The following is a 23,033-nucleotide window of genomic DNA, read 5'->3' on the forward strand; positions in this document are numbered from 1 at the left end:
GAGTCTTGAACGGCAGGGTTGGCTTTATCAGTAGTTTCCACGGCAGAGCATGAGCTCATACAAGGTGTTTGTCCATGGTAAAGAAGAAGCCTTCCTGTGGAGGAATCTACCTGCAATCCAAGGAGATGAAGGGTTTGTTCATTTAGCCTCCAGAAAGTTCCTAAAAATCTCATGCGAATTCCAGACACTGGTCTTCCACGTACTACTGGATTCAGGGACATCCTCTTAGACAGGGTGTGCCGGTCATCTGGTGATCGGGCAGATTCTTATTACATTTGCTCCATCCTCTAATGTTTCAACGCATTCGGATGGCCACATTGGTGAACCCTGCTGGTCAGATTGGAAATGCAACAGTGGAAATGCCACACAAACTTAGGTCAAACATGCATAAACCAACCTTTTACAAACCAATGCAAATGCTATCTTGAAAGTAAAACCTTTCAAATAGAATTAGCTTACCACCCTCAGGTGAGACTTGAACGGCAGGGTTGGCTTTATCAGCAGTTTCCACGGCAGAGCATGAGCTCATACAAGGTGTTTGTCCGTGGTAAAGAAGAAGCCTCCCCGTCGGGGAATCGAACCCCGGTCTTCCGCGTGACAGGCGGAGATACTGTCCACTATACTAACGAGGACCGGTCGTCAAAGCAGTGTCCCTGAGCGGTACGGCTTTGTGTGCCTCTCCCTCTCCTGTGGAGGAATCCACCTGCAATCCAAGGAGATGAAGGGTTTTTTCATTTAGCCTCCAGAAAGTTCCATTAAAATATCAAGCGAATTCTAGACACTGGTCTTCCACGTACTACTGGATTCAGGGACATCCTCTTAGACAGGGTTTAAGACAGGCGGAGATATTGTCCACTATACTAACGAGGACCGGTCGTCACAGCAGTGTCCCTGAGCGGTACGGCATTGTATGCTCAGCCGTTGAGAAGTCAATTAATACTGGACATGCTTTATGGGAGTTATTGTTATTTAAGCCTTTCATTTTGGCCAAGGGGGGCAGGAAGAGGAGCTTTCCCTCTCCTGTGGAGGAATCCACCTGCAATCCAAGGAGATAAAGGGTTTGTTCATTTAGCCTCCAGAAAGTTCCTAAAAACCTCATGCGAATTCTAGACACTGGTCTTCCACATACTACTGGATTCAGGGACATCCTCTTAGACAGGGTTTACTAACTATACTAACGAGGACCGGTCGTCAAAGCAGTGTCCCTGAGCGGTACGGCATTGTATGCCTCTCCCTCTCCTGTGGAGGAATCCACCTGCAATCCAAGGAGATGAAGGGTTTGTTCATTTAGCCTCCAGAAAGTTCCATTAAAATATCAAGCGAATTCTAGACACTGGTCTTCCACGTACTACTGGATTCAGGGACATCCTCTTAGACAGGGTTTGCCGGTCATCTGGTGATGGGGCAGATTCTTATTACATTTGCTCCATCCTCTAATGTTTCAACGCATTCGGATGGCCACACTGGTGAACCCTGCTGGTCAGATTGGAAATGCAATAGTGGAAATGCCACACAAACTTAGGTCAAACATGCATAAACCAACCTATTACAAACCAATGCAAATGCTATCTTGAAAGTAAAACCTTTCAAATAGAATTAGCTTACCACCCTCAGGTGAGTCTTGAACGGCAGGGTTGGCTTTATCAGCAGTTTCCACGGCAGAGCACGAGCTCATACAAGGTGTTTGTCCGTGGTAAAGAAGAAGCCTACCCGTCGGGGAATCGAACCCCGGTCTTCCGCGTGACAGGCGGAGATACTGTCCACTATACTAACGAGGACCGGTCGTCACAGCAGTGTCCCTGAGCGGTACGGCATTGTATGCTCAGCCGTTGAGAAGTCAATTAATACTGGACATGCTTTATGGGAGTTATTGTTATTTAAGCCTTTCATTTTGGCCAAGGGGGGCAGGAAGAGGAGCTTTCCCTCTCCTGTGGAGGAATCCACCTGCAATCCAAGGAGATAAAGGGTTTGTTCATTTAGCCTCCAGAAAGTTCCTAAAAACCTCATGCGAATTCTAGACACTGGTCTTCCACATACTACTGGATTCAGGGACATCCTCTTAGACAGGGTTTACTAACTATACTAACGAGGACCGGTCGTCAAAGCAGTGTCCCTGAGCGGTACGGCATTGTATGCCTCTCCCTCTCCTGTGGAGGAATCCACCTGCAATCCAAGGAGATGAAGGGTTTGTTCATTTAGCCTCCAGAAAGTTCCATTAAAATATCAAGCGAATTCTAGACACTGGTCTTCCACGTACTACTGGATTCAGGGACATCCTCTTAGACAGGGTTTGCCGGTCATCTGGTGATGGGGCAGATTCTTATTACATTTGCTCCATCCTCTAATGGAAATGGCTATATTATTGTTTTTAACAAAAAAAGACAAAAAGCTGGGTGGGAGGAGCCTGCACCAGACATTACCCTTGCTGAGCATGGTGGCATGTGTGTGATAGCACATTGTCCCAACGTCTCATGGTTACAGCTCGAGTTTCTCTTCATTCACGCATAAATCTTTCGCCTTTTACTAAAGATTTCCGTGGAGGGGAACGTTTGCGAGTTATTGGTATTTTTGGATGCTCTGCTCACAGTAGAGCTAAATGCCTTTGTTCAAAAACAGAAGACTTTTTGTTTGGAGCTGGGTTTTGGTCAAACCATTGCCACTTTCCCAGTTCACAACTTCAAATCTTGGGTCAGCAGAATGATTGTAAGGTTTACGAAACACAAAAGGGTAGTGTTGGGAGAAACAAAGCTTTCAACTGATTGCTTTGCAAATTGATAAACTGTTTCAACGCATTCGGAAGGCCACACTGGTGACCCCTGCTGGTCAGATTAGAAATGCAACACTGGAAATGCCACACAAACTCAGGTCAAACATGCATAAACCAACCTTTTACAAACCAATGCAAATGCTATCTTGAAAGTAAAACCTTTCAAATAGAATTAGCTTACCACCCTCAGGTGAGACTTGAACGGCAGGGTTGGCTTTATCAGCAGTTTCCACGGCAGAGCATGAGCTCATACAAGGTGTTTGTCCGTGGTAAAGAAGAAGCCTCCCCGTCTGGGAATCGAACCCCGGTCTTCCGCGTGACAGGCGGAGATACTGTCCACTATACTAACGAGGACCGGTCGTCACAGCAGTGTCCCTGAGCGGTACGGCATTGTATGCTCAGCCGTTGAGAAGTCAATTAATACTGGACATGCTTTATGGGAGTTATTGTTATCTAAGCCTTTCATTTTGGCCAAGAGGGGCAGGAAGAGGAGCTCTCCCTCTCCTGTGGAGGAATCCACCTGCAATCCAAGGATATGAAGGGTTTGTTCATTTAGCCTCCAGAAAGTTCCTAAAAATCTCATGCGAATTCCAGACACTGGTCTTCCACGTACTACTGGATTCAGGGACATCCTCTTAGACAGGGTGTGCCGGTCATCTGGTGATCGGGCAGATTCTTATTACATTTGCTCCATCCTCTAATGTTTCAACGCATTCGGATGGCCACACTGGTGACCCCTGCTGGTCAGATTGGAAATGCAATAGTGGAAATGCCACACAAACTTAGGTCAAACATGCATAAACCAAACTTTTACAAACCAATGCAAATGCTATCTTGAAAGTAAAACCTTTCAAATAGAATTAGCTTACCACCCTCAGGTGAGTCTTGAACGGCAGGGTTGGCTTTATCAGCAGTTTCCACGGCAGAGCACGAGCTCATACAAGGTGTTTGTCCGTGGTAAAGAAGAAGCATTCCTGTGGAGGAATCTACCTGCAATCCAAGGAGATGAAGGGTTTGTTCATTTAGCCTCCAGAAAGTTCTTAAAAATCTCATGCGAATTCCAGACACTGGTCTTCCACGTACTACTGGATTCAGGGACATCCTCTTAGACAGGGTTTGCAGGTCATCTGGTGATGGGGCAGATTCTTATTACATTTGCTCCATCCTCTAATGTTTCAACGCATTCGGATGGCCACACTGGTGAACCCTGCTGGTCAGATTGGAAATGCAACAGTGGAAATGCCACACAAACTTAGGTCAAACATGCATAAACCAACCTTTTACAAACCAATGCAAATGCTATCTTGAAAGTAAAACCTTTCAAATAGAATTAGCTTACCACCCTCAGGTGAGTCTTGAACGGCAGGGTTGGCTTTATCAGTAGTTTCCACGGCAGAGCATGAGCTCATACAAGGTGTTTGTCCATGGTAAAGAAGAAGCCTTCCTGTGGAGGAATCTACCTGCAATCCAAGGAGATGAAGGGTTTGTTCATTTAGCCTCCAGAAAGTTCCTAAAAATCTCATGCGAATTCCAGACACTGGTCTTCCACGTACTACTGGATTCAGGGACATCCTCTTAGACAGGGTGTGCCGGTCATCTGGTGATCGGGCAGATTCTTATTACATTTGCTCCATCCTCTAATGTTTCAACGCATTCGGATGGCCACATTGGTGAACCCTGCTGGTCAGATTGGAAATGCAACAGTGGAAATGCCACACAAACTTAGGTCAAACATGCATAAACCAACCTTTTACAAACCAATGCAAATGCTATCTTGAAAGTAAAACCTTTCAAATAGAATTAGCTTACCACCCTCAGGTGAGACTTGAACGGCAGGGTTGGCTTTATCAGCAGTTTCCACGGCAGAGCATGAGCTCATACAAGGTGTTTGTCCGTGGTAAAGAAGAAGCCTCCCCGTCGGGGAATCGAACCCCGGTCTTCCGCGTGACAGGCAGAGATACTATCCGCTATACTAACGAGGACCGGTCGTCACAGCAGTGTCCCTGAGCGGTACGGCATTGTATGCTCAGCCGTTGAGAAGTCAATTAATACTGGACATGCTTTATGGGAGTTATTGTTATTTAAGCCTTTCATTTTGGCCAAGAGGGGCAGGAAGAGGAGCTCTCCCTCTCCTGTGGAGGAATCCACCTGCAATCCAAGGATATGAAGGGTTTGTTCATTTAGCCTCCAGAAAGTTCCTAAAAATCTCATACGAATTCTAGACACTGGTCTTCCACGTACTACTGGATTCAGGGACATCCTCTTAGACAGGGTTTGCCAGTCATCTGGTGATGGGGCAGATTCTTATTACATTTGCTCCATCCTCTAATGTTTCAACGCATTCGGATGGCCACACTGGTGAACCCTGCTGGTCAGATTGGAAATGCAATAGTGGAAATGCCACACAAACTTAGGTCAAACATGCATAAACCAAACTTTTACAAACCAATGCAAATGCTATCTTGAAAGTAAAACCTTTCAAATAGAATTAGCTTACCACCCTCAGGTGAGTCTTGAACGGCAGGGTTGGCTTTATCAGCAGTTTCCACGGCAGAGCACGAGCTCATACAAGGTGTTTGTCCGTGGTAAAGAAGAAGCCTCCCCATCGGGAAATCGAACCCCGGTCTTCCGCGTGACAGGCGGAGATACTGTCCACTATACTAACGAGGACCGGTCGTCAAAGCAGTGTCCCTGAGCGGTACGGCTTTGTGTGCCTCTCCCTCTCCTGTGGAGGAATCCACCTGCAATCCAAGGAGATGAAGGGTTTTTTCATTTAGCCTCCAGAAAGTTCCATTAAAATATCAAGCGAATTCTAGACACTGGTCTTCCACGTACTACTGGATTCAGGGACATCCTCTTAGACAGGGTTTAAGACAGGCGGAGATATTGTCCACTATACTAACGAGGACCGGTCGTCACAGCAGTGTCCCTGAGCGGTACGGCATTGTATGCTCAGCCGTTGAGAAGTCAATTAATACTGGACATGCTTTATGGGAGTTATTGTTATTTAAGCCTTTCATTTTGGCCAAGGGGGGCAGGAAGAGGAGCTTTCCCTCTCCTGTGGAGGAATCCACCTGCAATCCAAGGAGATAAAGGGTTTGTTCATTTAGCCTCCAGAAAGTTCCTAAAAACCTCATGCGAATTCTAGACACTGGTCTTCCACATACTACTGGATTCAGGGACATCCTCTTAGACAGGGTTTACTAACTATACTAACGAGGACCGGTCGTCAAAGCAGTGTCCCTGAGCGGTACGGCATTGTATGCCTCTCCCTCTCCTGTGGAGGAATCCACCTGCAATCCAAGGAGATGAAGGGTTTGTTCATTTAGCCTCCAGAAAGTTCCATTAAAATATCAAGCGAATTCTAGACACTGGTCTTCCACGTACTACTGGATTCAGGGACATCCTCTTAGACAGGGTTTGCCGGTCATCTGGTGATGGGGCAGATTCTTATTACATTTGCTCCATCCTCTAATGGAAATGGCTATATTATTGTTTTTAACAAAAAAAGACAAAAAGCTGGGTGGGAGGAGCCTGCACCAGACATTACCCTTGCTGAGCATGGTGGCATGTGTGTGATAGCACATTGTCCCAACGTCTCATGGTTACAGCTCGAGTTTCTCTTCATTCACGCATAAATCTTTCGCCTTTTACTAAAGATTTCCGTGGAGGGGAACGTTTGCGAGTTATTGGTATTTTTGGATGCTCTGCTCACAGTAGAGCTAAATGCCTTCGTTCAAAAACAGAAGACTTTTTGTTTGGAGCTGGGTTTTGGTCAAACCATTGCCACTTTCCCAGTTCACAACTTCAAATCTTGGGTCAGCAGAATGATTGTAAGGTTTACGAAACACAAAAGGGTAGTGTTGGGAGAAACAAAGCTTTCAACTGATTGCTTTGCAAATTGATTAACTGTTTCAACGCATTCGGAAGGCCACACTGGTGACCCCTGCTGGTCAGATTAGAAATGCAACACTGGAAATGCCACACAAACTCAGGTCAAACATGCATAAACCAACCTTTTACAAACCAATGCAAATGCTATCTTGAAAGTAAAACCTTTCAAATAGAATTAGCTTACCACCCTCAGGTGAGACTTGAACGGCAGGGTTGGCTTTATCAGCAGTTTCCACGGCAGAGCATGAGCTCATACAAGGTGTTTGTCCGTGGTAAAGAAGAAGCCTCCCCGTCTGGGAATCGAACCCCGGTCTTCCGCGACAGGCGGAGATACTGTCCACTATACTAACGAGGACCGGTCGTCACAACAGTGTCCCTGAGCGGTACGGCATTGTATGCTCAGCCGTTGAGAAGTCAATTAATACTGGACATGCTTTATGGGAGTTATTGTTATCTAAGCCTTTCATTTTGGCCAAGAGGGGCAGGAAGAGGAGCTCTCCCTCTCCTGTGGAGGAATCCACCTGCAATCCAAGGATATGAAGGGTTTGTTCATTTAGCCTCCAGAAAGTTCCTAAAAACCTCATGCGAATTCTAGACACTGGTCTTCCACATACTACTGGATTCAGGGACATCCTCTTAGACAGGGTTTACTAACTATACTAACGAGGACCGGTCGTCAAAGCAGTGTCCCTGAGCGGTACGGCATTGTATGCCTCTCCCTCTCCTGTGGAGGAATCCACCTGCAATCCAAGGAGATGAAGGGTTTGTTCATTTAGCCTCCAGAAAGTTCCATTAAAATATCAAGCGAATTCTAGACACTGGTCTTCCACGTACTACTGGATTCAGGGACATCCTCTTAGACAGGGTTTGCCGGTCATCTGGTGATGGGGCAGATTCTTATTACATTTGCTCCATCCTCTAATGGAAATGGCTATATTATTGTTTTTAACAAAAAAAGACAAAAAGCTGGGTGGGAGGAGCCTGCACCAGACATTACCCTTGCTGAGCATGGTGGCATGTGTGTGATAGCACATTGTCCCAACGTCTCATGGTTACAGCTCGAGTTTCTCTTCATTCACGCATAAATCTTTCGCCTTTTACTAAAGATTTCCGTGGAGGGGAACGTTTGCGAGTTATTGGTATTTTTGGATGCTCTGCTCACAGTAGAGCTAAATGCCTTTGTTCAAAAACAGAAGACTTTTTGTTTGGAGCTGGGTTTTGGTCAAACCATTGCCACTTTCCCAGTTCACAACTTCAAATCTTGGGTCAGCAGAATGATTGTAAGGTTTACGAAACACAAAAGGGTAGTGTTGGGAGAAACAAAGCTTTCAACTGATTGCTTTGCAAATTGATTAACTGTTTCAACGCATTCGGAAGGCCACACTGGTGACCCCTGCTGGTCAGATTAGAAATGCAACACTGGAAATGCCACACAAACTCAGGTCAAACATGCATAAACCAACCTTTTACAAACCAATGCAAATGCTATCTTGAAAGTAAAACCTTTCAAATAGAATTAGCTTACCACCCTCAGGTGAGACTTGAATGGCAGGGTTGGCTTTATCAGCAGTTTCCACGGCAGAGCATGAGCTCATACAAGGTGTTTGTCCGTGGTAAAGAAGAAGCCTCCCCGTCTGGGAATCGAACCCCGGTCTTCCGCGTGACAGGCGGAGATACTGTCCACTATACTAACGAGGACCGGTCGTCACAGCAGTGTCCCTGAGCGGTACGGCATTGTATGCTCAGCCGTTGAGAAGTCAATTAATACTGGACATGCTTTATGGGAGTTATTGTTATCTAAGCCTTTCATTTTGGCCAAGAGGGGCAGGAAGAGGAGCTCTCCCTCTCCTGTGGAGGAATCCACCTGCAATCCAAGGATATGAAGGGTTTGTTCATTTAGCCTCCAGAAAGTTCCTAAAAATCTCATGCGAATTCCAGACACTGGTCTTCCACGTACTACTGGATTCAGGGACATCCTCTTAGACAGGGTGTGCCGGTCATCTGGTGATCGGGCAGATTCTTATTACATTTGCTCCATCCTCTAATGTTTCAACGCATTCGGATGGCCACACTGGTGACCCCTGCTGGTCAGATTGGAAATGCAATAGTGGAAATGCCACACAAACTTAGGTCAAACATGCATAAACCAAACTTTTACAAACCAATGCAAATGCTATCTTGAAAGTAAAACCTTTCAAATAGAATTAGCTTACCACCCTCAGGTGAGTCTTGAACGGCAGGGTTGGCTTTATCAGCAGTTTCCACGGCAGAGCACGAGCTCATACAAGGTGTTTGTCCGTGGTAAAGAAGAAGCATTCCTGTGGAGGAATCTACCTGCAATCCAAGGAGATGAAGGGTTTGTTCATTTAGCCTCCAGAAAGTTCTTAAAAATCTCATGCGAATTCCAGACACTGGTCTTCCACGTACTACTGGATTCAGGGACATCCTCTTAGACAGGGTTTGCAGGTCATCTGGTGATGGGGCAGATTCTTATTACATTTGCTCCATCCTCTAATGTTTCAACGCATTCGGATGGCCACACTGGTGAACCCTGCTGGTCAGATTGGAAATGCAACAGTGGAAATGCCACACAAACTTAGGTCAAACATGCATAAACCAACCTTTTACAAACCAATGCAAATGCTATCTTGAAAGTAAAACCTTTCAAATAGAATTAGCTTACCACCCTCAGGTGAGTCTTGAACGGCAGGGTTGGCTTTATCAGTAGTTTCCACGGCAGAGCATGAGCTCATACAAGGTGTTTGTCCATGGTAAAGAAGAAGCCTTCCTGTGGAGGAATCTACCTGCAATCCAAGGAGATGAAGGGTTTGTTCATTTAGCCTCCAGAAAGTTCCTAAAAATCTCATGCGAATTCCAGACACTGGTCTTCCACGTACTACTGGATTCAGGGACATCCTCTTAGACAGGGTGTGCCGGTCATCTGGTGATCGGGCAGATTCTTATTACATTTGCTCCATCCTCTAATGTTTCAACGCATTCGGATGGCCACATTGGTGAACCCTGCTGGTCAGATTGGAAATGCAACAGTGGAAATGCCACACAAACTTAGGTCAAACATGCATAAACCAACCTTTTACAAACCAATGCAAATGCTATCTTGAAAGTAAAACCTTTCAAATAGAATTAGCTTACCACCCTCAGGTGAGACTTGAACGGCAGGGTTGGCTTTATCAGCAGTTTCCACGGCAGAGCATGAGCTCATACAAGGTGTTTGTCCGTGGTAAAGAAGAAGCCTCCCCGTCGGGGAATCGAACCCCGGTCTTCCGCGTGACAGGCAGAGATACTATCCGCTATACTAACGAGGACCGGTCGTCACAGCAGTGTCCCTGAGCGGTACGGCATTGTATGCTCAGCCGTTGAGAAGTCAATTAATACTGGACATGCTTTATGGGAGTTATTGTTATTTAAGCCTTTCATTTTGGCCAAGAGGGGCAGGAAGAGGAGCTCTCCCTCTCCTGTGGAGGAATCCACCTGCAATCCAAGGATATGAAGGGTTTGTTCATTTAGCCTCCAGAAAGTTCCTAAAAATCTCATACGAATTCTAGACACTGGTCTTCCACGTACTACTGGATTCAGGGACATCCTCTTAGACAGGGTTTGCCAGTCATCTGGTGATGGGGCAGATTCTTATTACATTTGCTCCATCCTCTAATGTTTCAACGCATTCGGATGGCCACACTGGTGAACCCTGCTGGTCAGATTGGAAATGCAATAGTGGAAATGCCACACAAACTTAGGTCAAACATGCATAAACCAAACTTTTACAAACCAATGCAAATGCTATCTTGAAAGTAAAACCTTTCAAATAGAATTAGCTTACCACCCTCAGGTGAGTCTTGAACGGCAGGGTTGGCTTTATCAGCAGTTTCCACGGCAGAGCACGAGCTCATACAAGGTGTTTGTCCGTGGTAAAGAAGAAGCCTCCCCATCGGGAAATCGAACCCCGGTCTTCCGCGTGACAGGCGGAGATACTGTCCACTATACTAACGAGGACCGGTCGTCAAAGCAGTGTCCCTGAGCGGTACGGCTTTGTGTGCCTCTCCCTCTCCTGTGGAGGAATCCACCTGCAATCCAAGGAGATGAAGGGTTTTTTCATTTAGCCTCCAGAAAGTTCCATTAAAATATCAAGCGAATTCTAGACACTGGTCTTCCACGTACTACTGGATTCAGGGACATCCTCTTAGACAGGGTTTAAGACAGGCGGAGATATTGTCCACTATACTAACGAGGACCGGTCGTCACAGCAGTGTCCCTGAGCGGTACGGCATTGTATGCTCAGCCGTTGAGAAGTCAATTAATACTGGACATGCTTTATGGGAGTTATTGTTATTTAAGCCTTTCATTTTGGCCAAGGGGGGCAGGAAGAGGAGCTTTCCCTCTCCTGTGGAGGAATCCACCTGCAATCCAAGGAGATAAAGGGTTTGTTCATTTAGCCTCCAGAAAGTTCCTAAAAACCTCATGCGAATTCTAGACACTGGTCTTCCACATACTACTGGATTCAGGGACATCCTCTTAGACAGGGTTTACTAACTATACTAACGAGGACCGGTCGTCAAAGCAGTGTCCCTGAGCGGTACGGCATTGTATGCCTCTCCCTCTCCTGTGGAGGAATCCACCTGCAATCCAAGGAGATGAAGGGTTTGTTCATTTAGCCTCCAGAAAGTTCCATTAAAATATCAAGCGAATTCTAGACACTGGTCTTCCACGTACTACTGGATTCAGGGACATCCTCTTAGACAGGGTTTGCCGGTCATCTGGTGATGGGGCAGATTCTTATTACATTTGCTCCATCCTCTAATGGAAATGGCTATATTATTGTTTTTAACAAAAAAAGACAAAAAGCTGGGTGGGAGGAGCCTGCACCAGACATTACCCTTGCTGAGCATGGTGGCATGTGTGTGATAGCACATTGTCCCAACGTCTCATGGTTACAGCTCGAGTTTCTCTTCATTCACGCATAAATCTTTCGCCTTTTACTAAAGATTTCCGTGGAGGGGAACGTTTGCGAGTTATTGGTATTTTTGGATGCTCTGCTCACAGTAGAGCTAAATGCCTTTGTTCAAAAACAGAAGACTTTTTGTTTGGAGCTGGGTTTTGGTCAAACCATTGCCACTTTCCCAGTTCACAACTTCAAATCTTGGGTCAGCAGAATGATTGTAAGGTTTACGAAACACAAAAGGGTAGTGTTGGGAGAAACAAAGCTTTCAACTGATTGCTTTGCAAATTGATTAACTGTTTCAACGCATTCGGAAGGCCACACTGGTGACCCCTGCTGGTCAGATTAGAAATGCAACACTGGAAATGCCACACAAACTCAGGTCAAACATGCATAAACCAACCTTTTACAAACCAATGCAAATGCTATCTTGAAAGTAAAACCTTTCAAATAGAATTAGCTTACCACCCTCAGGTGAGACTTGAACGGCAGGGTTGGCTTTATCAGCAGTTTCCACGGCAGAGCATGAGCTCATACAAGGTGTTTGTCCGTGGTAAAGAAGAAGCCTCCCCGTCTGGGAATCGAACCCCGGTCTTCCGCGTGACAGGCGGAGATACTGTCCACTATACTAACGAGGACCGGTCGTCACAGCAGTGTCCCTGAGCGGTACGGCATTGTATGCTCAGCCGTTGAGAAGTCAATTAATACTGGACATGCTTTATGGGAGTTATTGTTATCTAAGCCTTTCATTTTGGCCAAGAGGGGCAGGAAGAGGAGCTCTCCCTCTCCTGTGGAGGAATCCACCTGCAATCCAAGGATATGAAGGGTTTGTTCATTTAGCCTCCAGAAAGTTCCTAAAAATCTCATGCGAATTCCAGACACTGGTCTTCCACGTACTACTGGATTCAGGGACATCCTCTTAGACAGGGTGTGCCGGTCATCTGGTGATCGGGCAGATTCTTATTACATTTGCTCCATCCTCTAATGTTTCAACGCATTCGGATGGCCACACTGGTGACCCCTGCTGGTCAGATTGGAAATGCAATAGTGGAAATGCCACACAAACTTAGGTCAAACATGCATAAACCAAACTTTTACAAACCAATGCAAATGCTATCTTGAAAGTAAAACCTTTCAAATAGAATTAGCTTACCACCCTCAGGTGAGTCTTGAACGGCAGGGTTGGCTTTATCAGCAGTTTCCACGGCAGAGCACGAGCTCATACAAGGTGTTTGTCCGTGGTAAAGAAGAAGCATTCCTGTGGAGGAATCTACCTGCAATCCAAGGAGATGAAGGGTTTGTTCATTTAGCCTCCAGAAAGTTCTTAAAAATCTCATGCGAATTCCAGACACTGGTCTTCCACGTACTACTGGATTCAGGGACATCCTCTTAGACAGGGTTTGCAGGTCATCTGGTGATGGGGCAGATTCTTATTACATTTGCTCCATCCTCTAATGTTTCAACGCATTCGGATGGCCACACTGGTGAACCCTGCTGGTCAGATTGGAAATGCAACAGTGGAAATGCCACACAAACTTAGGTCAAACATGCATAAACCAACCTTTTACAAACCAATGCAAATGCTATCTTGAAAGTAAAACCTTTCAAATAGAATTAGCTTACCACCCTCAGGTGAGTCTTGAACGGCAGGGTTGGCTTTATCAGTAGTTTCCACGGCAGAGCATGAGCTCATACAAGGTGTTTGTCCATGGTAAAGAAGAAGCCTTCCTGTGGAGGAATCTACCTGCAATCCAAGGAGATGAAGGGTTTGTTCATTTAGCCTCCAGAAAGTTCCTAAAAATCTCATGCGAATTCCAGACACTGGTCTTCCACGTACTACTGGATTCAGGGACATCCTCTTAGACAGGGTGTGCCGGTCATCTGGTGATCGGGCAGATTCTTATTACATTTGCTCCATCCTCTAATGTTTCAACGCATTCGGATGGCCACATTGGTGAACCCTGCTGGTCAGATTGGAAATGCAACAGTGGAAATGCCACACAAACTTAGGTCAAACATGCATAAACCAACCTTTTACAAACCAATGCAAATGCTATCTTGAAAGTAAAACCTTTCAAATAGAATTAGCTTACCACCCTCAGGTGAGACTTGAACGGCAGGGTTGGCTTTATCAGCAGTTTCCACGGCAGAGCATGAGCTCATACAAGGTGTTTGTCCGTGGTAAAGAAGAAGCCTCCCCGTCGGGGAATCGAACCCCGGTCTTCCGCGTGACAGGCAGAGATACTATCCGCTATACTAACGAGGACCGGTCGTCACAGCAGTGTCCCTGAGCGGTACGGCATTGTATGCTCAGCCGTTGAGAAGTCAATTAATACTGGACATGCTTTATGGGAGTTATTGTTATTTAAGCCTTTCATTTTGGCCAAGAGGGGCAGGAAGAGGAGCTCTCCCTCTCCTGTGGAGGAATCCACCTGCAATCCAAGGATATGAAGGGTTTGTTCATTTAGCCTCCAGAAAGTTCCTAAAAATCTCATACGAATTCTAGACACTGGTCTTCCACGTACTACTGGATTCAGGGACATCCTCTTAGACAGGGTTTGCCAGTCATCTGGTGATGGGGCAGATTCTTATTACATTTGCTCCATCCTCTAATGTTTCAACGCATTCGGATGGCCACACTGGTGAACCCTGCTGGTCAGATTGGAAATGCAATAGTGGAAATGCCACACAAACTTAGGTCAAACATGCATAAACCAAACTTTTACAAACCAATGCAAATGCTATCTTGAAAGTAAAACCTTTCAAATAGAATTAGCTTACCACCCTCAGGTGAGTCTTGAACGGCAGGGTTGGCTTTATCAGCAGTTTCCACGGCAGAGCACGAGCTCATACAAGGTGTTTGTCCGTGGTAAAGAAGAAGCCTCCCCATCGGGGAATCAAACCCCGGTCTTCCGCGTGACAGGCGGAGATACTGTCCACTATACTAACGAGGACCGGTCGTCAAAGCAGTGTCCCTGAGCGGTACGGCTTTGTGTGCCTCTCCCTCTCCTGTGGAGGAATCCACCTGCAATCCAAGGAGATGAAGGGTTTTTTCATTTAGCCTCCAGAAAGTTCCATTAAAATATCAAGCGAATTCTAGACACTGGTCTTCCACGTACTACTGGATTCAGGGACATCCTCTTAGACAGGGTTTGCCGGTCATCTGGTGATGGGGCAGATTCTTATTACATTTGCTCCATCCTCTAATGTTTCAACGCATTCGGATGGCCACACTGGTGAACCCTGCTGGTCAGATTGGAAATGCAATAGTGGAAATGCCACACAAACTTAGGTCAAACATGCATAAACCAACCTATTACAAACCAATGCAAATGCTATCTTGAAAGTAAAACCTTTCAAATAGAATTAGCTTACCACCCTCAGGTGAGTCTTGAACGGCAGGGTTGGCTTTATCAGCAGTTTCCACGGCAGAGCACGAGCTCATACAAGGTGTTTGTCCGTGGTAAAGAAGAAGCCTACCCGTCGGGGAATCGAACCCCGGTCTTCCGCGTGACAGGCGGAGATACTGTCCACTATACTAACGAGGACCGGTCGTCACAGCAGTGTCCCTGAGCGGTACGGCATTGTATGCTCAGCCGTTGAGAAGTCAATTAATACTGGACATGCTTTATGGGAGTTATTGTTATTTAAGCCTTTCATTTTGGCCAAGGGGGGCAGGAAGAGGAGCTTTCCCTCTCCTGTGGAGGAATCCACCTGCAATCCAAGGAGATAAAGGGTTTGTTCATTTAGCCTCCAGAAAGTTCCTAAAAACCTCATGCGAATTCTAGACACTGGTCTTCCACATACTACTGGATTCAGGGACATCCTCTTAGACAGGGTTTACTAACTATACTAACGAGGACCGGTCGTCAAAGCAGTGTCCCTGAGCGGTACGGCATTGTATGCCTCTCCCTCTCCTGTGGAGGAATCCACCTGCAATCCAAGGAGATGAAGGGTTTGTTCATTTAGCCTCCAGAAAGTTCCATTAAAATATCAAGCGAATTCTAGACACTGGTCTTCCACGTACTACTGGATTCAGGGACATCCTCTTAGACAGGGTTTGCCGGTCATCTGGTGATGGGGCAGATTCTTATTACATTTGCTCCATCCTCTAATGGAAATGGCTATATTATTGTTTTTAACAAAAAAAGACAAAAAGCTGGGTGGGAGGAGCCTGCACCAGACATTACCCTTGCTGAGCATGGTGGCATGTGTGTGATAGCACATTGTCCCAACGTCTCATGGTTACAGCTCGAGTTTCTCTTCATTCACGCATAAATCTTTCGCCTTTTACTAAAGATTTCCGTGGAGGGGAACATTTGCGGGTTATTGGTATTTTTGGATGCTCTGCTCACAGTAGAGCTAAATGCCTTTGTTCAAAAACAGAAGACTTTTTGTTTGGAGCTGGGTTTTGGTCAAACCATTGCCACTTTCCCAGTTCACAACTTCAAATCTTGGGTCAGCAGAATGATTGTAAGGTTTACGAAACACAAAAGGGTAGTGTTGGGAGAAACAAAGCTTTTCAAAGCTTTCAACTGATTGCTTTGCAAATTGATTAACTGTTTCAACGCATTCGGAAGGCCACACTGGTGACCCCTGCTGGTCAGATTGGAAATGCAACACTGGAAATGCCACACAAACTCAGGTCAAACATGCATAAACCAACCTTTTACAAACCAATGCAAATGCTATCTTGAAAGTAAAACCTTTCAAATAGAATTAGCTTACCACCCTCAGGTGAGACTTGAACGGCAGGGTTGGCTTTATCAGCAGTTTTCACGGCAGAGCATGAGCTCATACAAGGTGTTTGTCCGTGGTAAAGAAGAAGCCTCCCCGTCGGGGAATCGAACCCCGGTCTTCCGCGTGACAGGCGGAGATACTGTCCACTATACTAACGAGGACCGGTCGTCACAGCAGAGTCCCTGAGCGGTACGGCATTGTATGCTCAGCCGTTGAGAAGTCAATTAATACTGGACATGCTTTATGGGAGTTATTGTTATCTAAGCCTTTCATTTTGGCCAAGAGGGGCAGGAAGAGGAGCTCTCCCTCTCCTGTGGAGGAATCTACCTGCAATCCAAGGATATGAAGGGTTTGTTCATTTAGCCTCCAGAAAGTTCCTAAAAATCTCATGCGAATTCCAGACACTGGTCTTCCACGTACTACTGGATTCAGGGACATCCTCTTAGACAGGGTGTGCCGGTCATCTGGTGATCGGGCAGATTCTTATTACATTTGCTCCATCCTCTAATGTTTCAACGCATTCGGATGGCCACACTGGTGACCCCTGCTGGTCAGATTGGAAATGCAATAGTGGAAATGCCACACAAACTTAGGTCAAACATGCATAAACCAAACTTTTACAAACCAATGCAAATGCTATCTTGAAAGTAAAACCTTTCAAATAGAATTAGCTTACCACCCTCAGGTGAGTCTTGAACGGCAGGGTTGGCTTTATCAGCAGTTTCCACGGCAGAGCACGAGCTCACCCAAGGTGTTTGTCCGTGGTAAAGAAGAAGCATTCCTGTGGAGGAATCTACCTGCAATCCAAGGAGATGAAGGGTTTGTTCATTTAGCCTCCAGAAAGTTCTTAAAAATCTCATGCGAATTCCAGACACTGGTCTTCCACGTACTACTGGATTCAGGGACATCCTCTTAGACAGGGTTTGCAGGTCATCTGGTGATGGGGCAGATTCTTATTACATTTGCTCCATCCTCTAATGTTTCAACGCATTCGGATGGCCACACTGGTGAACCCTGCTGGTCAGATTGGAAATGCAACAGTGGAAATGCCACACAAACTTAGGTCAAACATGCATAAACCAACCTTTTACAAACCAATGCAAATGCTATCTTGAAAGTAAAACCTTTCAAATAGAATTAGCTTACCACCCTCAGGTGAGTCTTGAACGGCAGGGTTGGCTTTATCAGTAGTTTCCACGGCAGAGCATGAGCTCATACAAGGTGTTTGTCCATGGTAAAGAAGAAGCCTTCCTGTGGAGGAATCTACCTGCAATCCAAGGATATGAAGGGTTTGTTCATTTAGCCTCCAGAAAGTTCCTAAAAATCTCATGCGAATTCCAGACACTGGTCTTCCACGTACTACTGGATTCAGGGACATCCTCTTAGACAGGGTTTGCCAGTCATCTGGTGATGGGGCAGATTCTTATTACATTTGCTCCATCCTCTAATGTTTCAACGCATTCGGATGGCCACACTGGTGAACCCTGCTGGTCAGATTGGAAATGCAATAGTGGAAATGCCACACAAACTTAGGTCAAACATGCATAAACCAACCTTTTACAAACCAATGCAAATGCTATCTTGAAAGTAAAACCTTTCAAATAGAATTAGCTTACCACCCTCAGGTGAGACTTGAACGGCAGGGTTGGCTTTATCAGCAGTTTCCACGGCAGAGCATGAGCTCATACAAGGTGTTTGTCCGTGGTAAAGAAGAAGCCTCCCCGTCGGGGAATCGAACCCCGGTCTTCCGCGTGACAGGCAGAGATACTGTCCGCTATACTAACGAGGACCGGTCGTCACAGCAGTGTCCCTGAGCGGTACGGCATTGTATGCTCAGCCGTTGAGAAGTCAATTAATACTGGACATGCTTTATGGGAGTTATTGTTATTTAAGCCTTTCATTTTGGCCAAGAGGGGCAGGAAGAGGAGCTCTCCCTCTCCTGTGGAGGAATCCACCTGCAATCCAAGGATATGAAGGGTTTGTTCATTTAGCCTCCAGAAAGTTCCTAAAAATCTCATGCGAATTCTAGACACTGGTCTTCCACGTACTACTGGATTCAGGGACATCCTCTTAGACAGGGTTTGCCAGTCATCTGGTGATGGGGCAGATTCTTATTACATTTGCTCCATCCTCTAATGTTTCAACGCATTCGGATGGCCACACTGGTGAACCCTGCTGGTCAGATTGGAAATGCAATAGTGGAAATGCCACACAAACTTAGGTCAAACATGCATAAACCAAACTTTTACAAACCAATGCAAATGCTATCTTGAAAGTAAAACCTTTCAAATAGAATTAGCTTACCACCCTCAGGTGAGTCTTGAACAGCAGGGTTGGCTTTATCAGCAGTTTCCACGGCAGAGCACGAGCTCATACAAGGTGTTTGTCCGTGGTAAAGAAGAAGCCTCCCCATCGGGGAATCGAACCCCGGTCTTCCGCGTGACAGGCGGAGATACTGTCCACTATACTAACGAGGACCGGTCGTCAAAGCAGTGTCCCTGAGCGGTACGGCTTTGTGTGCCCCTCCCTCTCCTGTGGAGGAATCCACCTGCAATCCAAGGAGATGAAGGGTTTTTTCATTTAGCCTCCAGAAAGTTCCATTAAAATATCAAGCGAATTCTAGACACTGGTCTTCCACGTACTACTGGATTCAGGGACATCCTCTTAGACAGGGTTTGCCGGTCATCTGGTGATGGGGCAGATTCTTATTACATTTGCTCCATCCTCTAATGTTTCAACGCATTCGGATGGCCACACTGGTGAACCCTGCTGGTCAGATTGGAAATGCAATAGTGGAAATGCCACACAAACTTAGGTCAAACATGCATAAACCAACCTATTACAAACCAATGCAAATGCTATCTTGAAAGTAAAACCTTTCAAATAGAATTAGCTTACCACCCTCAGGTGAGTCTTGAACGGCAGGGTTGGCTTTATCAGCAGTTTCCACGGCAGAGCACGAGCTCATACAAGGTGTTTGTCCGTGGTAAAGAAGATGCCTCCCCGTCGGAGATTCGAACCCCGGTCTTCCGCGTGACAGGCGGAGATACTGTCCACTATACTAACGAGGACCGGTCGTCACAGCAGTGTCCCTGAGCGGTACGGCATTGTATGCTCAGCCGTTGAGAAGTCAATTAATACTGGACATGCTTTATGGGAGTTATTGTTATTTAAGCCTTTCATTTTGGCCAAGGGGGGCAGGAAGAGGAGCTTTCCCTCTCCTGTGGAGGAATCCACCTGCAATCCAAGGAGATAAAGGGTTTGTTCATTTAGCCTCCAGAAAGTTCCTAAAAACCTCATGCGAATTCTAGACACTGGTCTTCCACATACTACTGGATTCAGGGACATCCTCTTAGACAGGGTTTACTAACTATACTAACGAGGACCGGTCGTCAAAGCAGTGTCCCTGAGCGGTACGGCATTGTATGCCTCTCCCTCTCCTGTGGAGGAATCCACCTGCAATCCAAGGAGATGAAGGGTTTGTTCATTTAGCCTCCAGAAAGTTCCATTAAAATATCAAGCGAATTCTAGACACTGGTCTTCCACGTACTACTGGATTCAGGGACATCCTCTTAGACAGGGTTTGCCGGTCATCTGGTGATGGGGCAGATTCTTATTACATTTGCTCCATCCTCTAATGGAAATGGCTATATTATTGTTTTTAACAAAAAAAGACAAAAAGCTGGGTGGGAGGAGCCTGCACCAGACATTACCCTTGCTGAGCATGGTGGCATGTGTGTGATAGCACATTGTCCCAACGTCTCATGGTTACAGCTCGAGTTTCTCTTCATTCACGCATAAATCTTTCGCCTTTTACTAAAGATTTCCGTGGAGGGGAACGTTTGCGAGTTATTGGTATTTTTGGATGCTCTGCTCACAGTAGAGCTAAATGCCTTTGTTCAAAAACAGAAGACTTTTTGTTTGGAGCTGGGTTTTGGTCAAACCATTGCCACTTTCCCAGTTCACAACTTCAAATCTTGGGTCAGCAGAATGATTGTAAGGTTTACGAAACACAAAAGGGTAGTGTTGGGAGAAACAAAGCTTTTCAAAGCTTTCAACTGATTGCTTTGCAAATTGATTAACTGTTTCAACGCATTCGGAAGGCCACACTGGTGACCCCTGCTGGTCAGATTGGAAATGCAACACTGGAAATGCCACACAAACTCAGGTCAAACATGCATAAACCAACCTTTTACAAACCAATGCAAATGCTATCTTGAAAGTAAAACCTTTCAAATAGAATTAGCTTACCACCCTCAGGTGAGACTTGAACGGCAGGGTTGGCTTTATCAGCAGTTTCCACGGCAGAGCATGAGCTCATACAAGGTGTTTGTCCGTGGTAAAGAAGAAGCCTCCCCGTCGGGGAATCGAACCCCGGTCTTCCGTGTGACAGGCGGAGATACTGTCCACTATACTAACGAGGACCGGTCGTCACAGCAGTGTCCCTGAGCGGTACGGCATTGTATGCTCAGCCGTTGAGAAGTCAATTAATACTGGACATGCTTTATGGGAGTTATTGTTATCTAAGCCTTTCATTTTGGCCAAGAGGGGCAGGAAGAGGAGCTCTCCCTCTCCTGTGGAGGAATCTACCTGCAATCCAAGGATATGAAGGGTTTGTTCATTTAGCCTCCAGAAAGTTCCTAAAAATCTCATGCGAATTCCAGACACTGGTCTTCCACGTACTACTGGATTCAGGGACATCCTCTTAGACAGGGTGTGCCGGTCATCTGGTGATCGGGCAGATTCTTATTACATTTGCTCCATCCTCTAATGTTTCAACGCATTCGGATGGCCACACTGGTGACCCCTGCTGGTCAGATTGGAAATGCAATAGTGGAAATGCCACACAAACTTAGGTCAAACATGCATAAACCAAACTTTTACAAACCAATGCAAATGCTATCTTGAACGTAAAACCTTTCAAATAGAATTAGCTTACCACCCTCAGGTGAGTCTTGAACGGCAGGGTTGGCTTTATCAGTAGTTTCCACGGCAGAGCATGAGCTCATACAAGGTGTTTGTCCATGGTAAAGAAGAAGCCTTCCTGTGGAGGAATCTACCTGCAATCCAAGGATATGAAGGGTTTGTTCATTTAGCCTCCAGAAAGTTCCTAAAAATCTCATGCGAATTCCAGACACTGGTCTTCCACGTACTACTGGATTCAGGGACATCCTCTTAGACAGGGTTTGCCAGTCATCTGGTGATGGGGCAGATTCTTATTACATTTGCTCCATCCTCTAATGTTTCAACGCATTCGGATGGCCACACTGGTGAACCCTGCTGGTCAGATTGGAAATGCAATAGTGGAAATGCCACACAAACTTAGGTCAAACATGCATAAACCAACCTTTTACAAACCAATGCAAATGCTATCTTGAAAGTAAAACCTTTCAAATAGAATTAGCTTACCACCCTCAGGTGAGTCTTGAACAGCAGGGTTGGCTTTATCAGCAGTTTCCACGGCAGAGCACGAGCTCATACAAGGTGTTTGTCCGTGGTAAAGAAGAAGCCTCCCCATCGGGGAATCGAACCCCGGTCTTCCGCGTGACAGGCGGAGATACTGTCCACTATACTAACGAGGACCGGTCGTCAAAGCAGTGTCCCTGAGCGGTACGGCTTTGTGTGCCCCTCCCTCTCCTGTGGAGGAATCCACCTGCAATCCAAGGAGATGAAGGGTTTTTTCATTTAGCCTCCAGAAAGTTCCATTAAAATATCAAGCGAATTCTAGACACTGGTCTTCCACGTACTACTGGATTCAGGGACATCCTCTTAGACAGGGTTTGCCGGTCATCTGGTGATGGGGCAGATTCTTATTACATTTGCTCCATCCTCTAATGTTTCAACGCATTCGGATGGCCACACTGGTGAACCCTGCTGGTCAGATTGGAAATGCAATAGTGGAAATGCCACACAAACTTAGGTCAAACATGCATAAACCAACCTATTACAAACCAATGCAAATGCTATCTTGAAAGTAAAACCTTTCAAATAGAATTAGCTTACCACCCTCAGGTGAGTCTTGAACGGCAGGGTTGGCTTTATCAGCAGTTTCCACGGCAGAGCACGAGCTCATACAAGGTGTTTGTCCGTGGTAAAGAAGAAGCCTCCCCGTCGGGGAATCGAACCCCGGTCTTCCGCGTGACAGGCGGAGATACTGTCCACTATACTAACGAGGACCGGTCGTCACAGCAGTGTCCCTGAGCGGTACGGCATTGTATGCTCAGCCGTTGAGAAGTCAATTAATACTGGACATGCTTTATGGGAGTTATTGTTATTTAAGCCTTTCATTTTGGCCAAGGGGGGCAGGAAGAGGAGCTTTCCCTCTCCTGTGGAGGAATCCACCTGCAATCCAAGGAGATAAAGGGTTTGTTCATTTAGCCTCCAGAAAGTTCCTAAAAACCTCATGCGAATTCTAGACACTGGTCTTCCACATACTACTGGATTCAGGGACATCCTCTTAGACAGGGTTTACTAACTATACTAACGAGGACCGGTCGTCAAAGCAGTGTCCCTGAGCGGTACGGCATTGTATGCCTCTCCCTCTCCTGTGGAGGAATCCACCTGCAATCCAAGGAGATGAAGGGTTTGTTCATTTAGCCTCCAGAAAGTTCCATTAAAATATCAAGCGAATTCTAGACACTGGTCTTCCACGTACTACTGGATTCAGGGACATCC

At 46.0% G+C, this 23,033-nt stretch overlaps 9 non-coding genes across 9 annotated transcripts; 6 read left to right on the forward strand and 3 right to left on the reverse strand.

The window, feature by feature from the left end:
* Positions 1–560: 560 nt before the first annotated feature.
* On the reverse strand, positions 561–632 carry trnad-guc (transfer RNA aspartic acid (anticodon GUC)). Its single transcript has one exon. It is a non-coding gene; the product is annotated as a tRNA-Asp (tRNA).
* A 1,846-nt stretch (positions 633–2,478) lies between these two features.
* On the forward strand, positions 2,479–2,594 carry LOC148974535 (U5 spliceosomal RNA). Its single transcript, XR_016146186.1, has one exon. It is a non-coding gene; the product is annotated as a U5 spliceosomal RNA (small nuclear RNA).
* A 3,781-nt stretch (positions 2,595–6,375) lies between these two features.
* Positions 6,376–6,491, forward strand: LOC148974536 (U5 spliceosomal RNA). The gene has a single exon (XR_016146187.1). It is a non-coding gene; the product is annotated as a U5 spliceosomal RNA (small nuclear RNA).
* Positions 6,492–7,716: 1,225 nt separating this feature from the next.
* Positions 7,717–7,832, forward strand: LOC148974537 (U5 spliceosomal RNA). Its single transcript, XR_016146188.1, has one exon. It is a non-coding gene; the product is annotated as a U5 spliceosomal RNA (small nuclear RNA).
* A 3,781-nt stretch (positions 7,833–11,613) lies between these two features.
* Positions 11,614–11,729, forward strand: LOC148974538 (U5 spliceosomal RNA). Its single transcript, XR_016146189.1, has one exon. It is a non-coding gene; the product is annotated as a U5 spliceosomal RNA (small nuclear RNA).
* Positions 11,730–15,866: 4,137 nt separating this feature from the next.
* LOC148974539 (U5 spliceosomal RNA) lies at positions 15,867–15,982 on the forward strand. Its single transcript, XR_016146236.1, has one exon. It is a non-coding gene; the product is annotated as a U5 spliceosomal RNA (small nuclear RNA).
* Positions 15,983–16,447: 465 nt separating this feature from the next.
* On the reverse strand, positions 16,448–16,519 carry trnad-guc (transfer RNA aspartic acid (anticodon GUC)). The gene has a single exon. It is a non-coding gene; the product is annotated as a tRNA-Asp (tRNA).
* Positions 16,520–20,129: 3,610 nt separating this feature from the next.
* Positions 20,130–20,245, forward strand: LOC148974541 (U5 spliceosomal RNA). Its single transcript, XR_016146190.1, has one exon. It is a non-coding gene; the product is annotated as a U5 spliceosomal RNA (small nuclear RNA).
* A 2,217-nt stretch (positions 20,246–22,462) lies between these two features.
* On the reverse strand, positions 22,463–22,534 carry trnad-guc (transfer RNA aspartic acid (anticodon GUC)). Its single transcript has one exon. It is a non-coding gene; the product is annotated as a tRNA-Asp (tRNA).
* Between the last annotated feature and the right edge of the window lie 499 nt (positions 22,535–23,033).

The sequence above is a fragment of the Pimephales promelas genome, chromosome 13 (assembly GCF_988280905.1).
Source record: "Pimephales promelas chromosome 13, fPimPro1.hap1.1, whole genome shotgun sequence".
Taxonomy (NCBI): domain Eukaryota; kingdom Metazoa; phylum Chordata; class Actinopteri; order Cypriniformes; family Leuciscidae; genus Pimephales; species Pimephales promelas.